Source organism: Choloepus didactylus, chromosome 2, assembly GCF_015220235.1.
Source record: "Choloepus didactylus isolate mChoDid1 chromosome 2, mChoDid1.pri, whole genome shotgun sequence".
Taxonomy (NCBI): Eukaryota; Metazoa; Chordata; class Mammalia; order Pilosa; family Megalonychidae; genus Choloepus; species Choloepus didactylus.
In genome coordinates this window covers 137,721,789-137,727,428 of record NC_051308.1, presented here as the reverse complement: position 1 = coordinate 137,727,428, position 5,640 = coordinate 137,721,789, and the positions used below count along the sequence as shown (strand labels likewise).

General features: G+C 32.7%; 1 pseudogene; it reads left to right on the top strand.

The window, feature by feature from the left end:
- The first annotated feature begins 838 nt into the window (after positions 1 to 838).
- Positions 839 to 1,364, top strand: LOC119513440 (annotated as a pseudogene).
- The last annotated feature ends 4,276 nt before the right edge of the window (positions 1,365 to 5,640 follow it).

Here is a 5,640-nt window from a genome sequence, read left to right as displayed (position 1 = left end):
CAAATGACTGAATTTTAGTGTTGTTATTCTCAGTTTTTAAAATTATAGAACTGCACTCTGAAAAAAACTGCTTAGTAATCATTCTAAAATCCTTGTTTTATATATATATATATTCTCTTTTTGCAATGGCCCATTTTTGAGGCAAAATCATATTCCTGACTTAAGTGTTTATTTAAAAAAACAGAAATTCTAAGAGCAGAAAAGTTTGGGTGCAGGTGAAGCAGATAAATACAACTTTATTTGGAGACAATGTTGAATGTGAGTGTATGATTTATGCCATAACATAGAATAATTTTGAAAAATCAGAGTACAGTTCTATGATTTCATTCTCAGGTAAAAATTTAAAGTAGTTAACATTTGATAATCTTCAATTCTACTTTAATATTATTTACAATAGGTGATGCCTGGAGAAACTTAGAAAGGAATATATGGGTTTTACATTTCTTCCTTTCTGATCACCTCATTACTGATGACTGCCAGACCTATTGATGACTTTCAATAGCTAGCATGGCATTTTTCTCAGGTATTCTAAAGGCCTTAGTAAGAACCAACTAAATGCATGTAAGATGACTAGTTCATTTTTATTGGGGGAAAAACTGAAGCAAAGGAAATTTTGTCTTAATAATAACACAGTACTTTTGTCACTGTTTATCTCATCCATTCATATTTTATTCATCTCAACAGGGTAAAATTTTGCCTATAAAACATAGATTGTAGTACATGCTTTCTTGATAATTTTTAAAAATGAATTTTCAGAGCTATTGGTTTAGTGAAAATAGCATATGTTCTTCTGTTGTTTTTTTGGTGTCATTTTTTCCATTCATTTTTGACAGATAAAATGACAGAAGATGATATTGAAAGTTTTCTACGGAAATTTACATGAAATATAATGCAAATACCACCCCATTCCTCATTCCACATTAAAAAAAGACAAACAGAGACTTTCCACTTTGATGAAGAGAGGTGAAGTAGTAGAAGCAAAACCTGCCAGACCAGTTACTATATACAGACTGTCCCTTCAAAAATCCTAGCAGCCATTATTCACATTAGCTGTTGAATGTGGAAGAGGTTTTTATATCAGAAGCTTGGTCAGTGATACTGGCAAAGTACTTTCTTCCTGTGCCAGTGAACTGGAGCAGTCCCGAACCAAACAGGGACCATTTACTCAAGAAGAGCATGCCCTTCCTGAAGACAATGGACAATTGATGGCTTGGCACAGCTTCTCAAGCATTGCTCATCTCTTCTCACAGCAGAGTTCACACTTAAAAAATCAAAACCTGAGAAGTGTATAAAACAGGTTCAGAGCTGTGAATACAACACTAAATGAGACAAAGGGAGAAGATGATGCAATTAAGACATTTTAAGATTGACCTGGGATTGTCATATCCTTATTGATATCTGAATCCTGTGTGCAGAATGACAAGCTACATGCAAGAGAAAAACAATTATTTCTAACTTTTTTTTTTTTTTTGCATGAAGAAGTGTCCATCATTTACAGTTTCTATAGGGTACAGTTCACCTGCTATACATTATAAATCGTCTTGCAGTTCGGTTCTTTGTTGTATTATGGAATGATCTTTACCATGTTTTCCTGTTGTTAGATTGGATTCAAGAAAATTAACTTTCTGAATTTAATCTCCCTTCAAAGTTTTTTTCTCTGAAAAGTTTGAATAAATTTTCTAATCAAAGAAAAAAGAAACAGGAGACTACATGTTTCTTTGGTTTCATGCAAGTGAATGCAATTTAGTGCTTAGACTTTATTTTGACTGCCTGGTGGTTCTGCATTGTTCAGTAACTATGTATGAAATGACCTTTACTTAACTTTCTTATGTTTTTGAGAGTTTATTATTATTCAGACCATTTCTTTGATAAGACTATATTCATCTAGAAATAATGGTGTTTGTTTAGATCATGGAAACAAATAAACTTTCATAATAAATGTTTGTAAATTACCCAAAGAAAACACCAGTTTGAACAAATTATGGAAAAATCCAAATCCATTCTTCATATTCCAAGTTCATGCTTACTGTCAACCTATGTAATTCAACCCCAGTAATGAGGAATTTCTTCATAAATCTTTACCATTTCCACTTAATCCAGCCTCGGGGGAAAACAGATTTCTCTATAATTTTCTGAGTGAAAATACCAGCGGATTTTGTAAAGAGGTTCATATTAAGCAATATTAAGGAGGAAATGTCCTGTCATATTGTTTTAAAATTATTAATAAGGATGGATTACAGGATAACTCTATGTGGTGCCCTCTAAGATTTATCTATTTGCTTTAAAAGAATCATTTAGAGGGTGAGACCCAATTAACTTGAGTGCTAGTGATAACTCCATTTCCTATTTCCAGTGTTATAAAAGGACTCAAAGAATTTCAAAATATACTGGACTTAAGAGCATTGATGAAGGAATTAAAATTTTTAATTCAATGAATGTTATGTGTATACTTTGTTATTTCTAGACAGGGGCAAAGACCTCAAGAAGACACAATTTTCAAGGAGCTTAAAATTTGAAGAAAGAAATAAAAGAAATAGTTCTTTGCTACATTTACTACGCTTTTACTCTTGTCCGCTGCTTTATAACAATGATTTGATTGTCAAATAAGATATGGCAGAAAAGGATTAAGTTACAAGGACTGAAGACGAGGAAGAAAAGAACTAGCTATAGTTATTATTGCTATTGTTTCCTTTTCCTCTCTCTTTAGAGCTGTCAAATTAGGGCTCTGTAGTCCACCTAATAATTTAGCCTATTCCCACAGAGAGGAGATTTTCAGGATTGTATTTTAGGAAAGGGCAATGGGCAATTTCTCTTGCCAAGAGCCAGAGTTTTGTTGAAGTAACGCAAACATCAGAAAGATAAATATACACACTATTTCTTTTATTGTCAAGTAGGCACTCAGTATTAATTATTGATTTGGATCAAATCATTTGCACTAAACCTCATTACAGTTTTCAGATCATTATGAATTATATAATAAAACAATTTAATTATTCAGAAGATTAAAAAATATCCCCCAACACATCCCCCTATATGCTGGTGAATGGAGCACTTTGAAAACATCAAAATTTTTAAAAAGTAGCTATAAGTGTAAGCCCCAGCACAAAAAAAAGATCCTACTACATCTGTCCTTTATGCTAAATTTACATTTTCAAAAAATTTGCCTCTCTTTTCTAGAAAAAAGGAATGGGAATATAAAGCAAAAACAAAACATTAAATAAGATAAAGAGAATGTCCTCCCCAGCTAGTCCTTGTTAAAATGAATGGAAATCCTTCAGAGCAAAGAAATTGTGAGAAAACAGAAATGTTCTCTCCTCAAGACGGCTTCTTAGTTTGAGTTACCCTGAAAAATGCCACCCTTTGTGGTTTATTTATCAAATATTTGTTTCTTGAACCTGTTTCTGTCTGATCATGAACTTCTCAAGGGCAGTGACCAGAACCTATTCATAAATGTTGATAATGCCCAGGAAAATGTGTCTGCTTAAAAAATGCTGATGAGTTTTAGTCTAAAGTTTAATAAATACCAACAATTGACATTTCTCAAAGTAAGTGATTAAAAATGTTCTGAAGAAATCGAAGTACATTATTTTCCTCATCAAATCTTCTAGGTCTACAGAGTTAGTTAAAACAAAGAAATACGGAGGATAATTATATTGAAATGTCCTTGTCAGTAGGTGGCACTGCTGCTTCAAATATGAAATTACAGATAGCACTTCTCTTTTTTGCCCTGAACTTTTAAAATGCTTACAATATTTTGAGAATACTTCATACTACTTTAAGGAGTTTTGGTCACAGATATATTTTTAAAGGGAAGGGATCCACAATTAGAGTTGCCTATTGGCTGTAATTTTTTTTTTTTTTTTTTTTTTTTTCCATCAAGGGTCTATGAAGTTCCCTCTCTCGAACATCCAGCTTTGATTTAATTTAGATACCCTAATCCAATTTAAAACCCTTCAGGAAAAAATAAGCGGACAGATGTATTTCTGGGCATAAAACTTCTATTTTTGACTTTTCATTTCTTTAGTGACTGGTTAAGAATAATTTCGTTTAACTAGATATCCTTATTAGGGTGTGGTTATCAACTTTTGTGCACTAGTTATCAGGTAAGTAGTTGCTGTTACTTGTAGGAAAGAGAAGAGATGCAAGATTCTGAATTGGTATTTTGGAAAGAAGGCACAGCCATAGAACTTTACTACCAAAATTAAAAAATTTTACATGCACAAAGTTAAAATCGAAACCAGGTAAAATACTATCACGCTATTATATTTTCCATGAAAAACATTCATTTCAGTTTATTTTTACTGTATGTATAGTTGCAGTTCTATAGCTATTGTTATAATTACAATACATAATTTTTTATTTGAAAACAGTAATCTCAGAACAGAAGCCACAAGGGGAAAGGTGAGGCTCATTAAGCAGGCTAGAAAGACTATTAAGAGTAAAAGATTGCTAAAGGCGAAGAATCACTTTCAAAAGTGTACAGAGAAAAAGAAGCTATATAAAAACAATCTTTTTGCCTGAAGTTACCAGCAGATATAGGATTATTTCAAAAGCACAATTTTAGAAAGAATAACATAACAGTTTTGAGGGTTAGCAAATTGTATGTTCTCAAACCCTGAATGAGCCTCCTTGCCATATATAAATAACTTACATGTTCGGCTTTGGATTTAATGTACAATTTAGTAATTCTAGTAAGCATGGACAGGATGACAATATTTTGTAGGTGTACCTTTTGTAGTTAATCCGCAATGAGCCAGTCCCCTGAATATCTTTTTATTAGTTACTTGGAAGTAAGAAGGAAGAGGAGAAGACTGTATGGTTCTAAATAATATATATATATATATATATATATATATATATTTTACTTAAGTTAGAAATTCCTGCACAAAAGTTACCTTATCAGAGAGCCCCTTCCTTGACTACCCCTTACTCTTTATCACTTGCCCGGACACAATATACATTGACTTGTGTGTTGTATGTTTCCATCACTAGATTATAAATACTGCTGGAGCAAGATTATTGTTTTGTTCACTGCTGCATCCTCAATGTCTCAATTGCTCAGCACATAATAGGTATTTCAATAAACATTTCTTTAACAAGCAAATGAATTTCTCATGCCTCATAGACATAGAGATGTTATTGCTTTCTTTTTCATAATAATAAGCAACCTGCAGTAGATATTTACTAAACCCAAATTTTGGGTGCTATTAATAAACAGTGTCTGAAATCTGACTTCACCAATTGACTAAAATTTTGGATGCTCAGTGTTGTTTATAGAAGTTTGAGGAATCAGAAGATGTAGCCACCAAGAGGAGTCACCAAGTGGCATTAACTAGGTAAATTCAGCATATTTTTTATCTGACTTCAGCTTTAGAGATACAAAAGCACAATCTTCTTATGACCTCAGATTATATTATTTTCAGAGTCTAGTTGTCAAGCTAAAATAGCCAACTCAAGCTTGTCAGACTGACACATGCTTGCCCCTTGGGAATGGCTGGTTGAGTACCATAATCAAAGTACTGACAGGGGCAGATGCAGAGCAAATAGAGTAAGGCAGAGAGCTTTATTTAGGTCTAAGCTTATGCAGGGCTTCTAAACTTTTTTTCCTAATTGCTTCTATAGGCAGAATTAGGGGATATA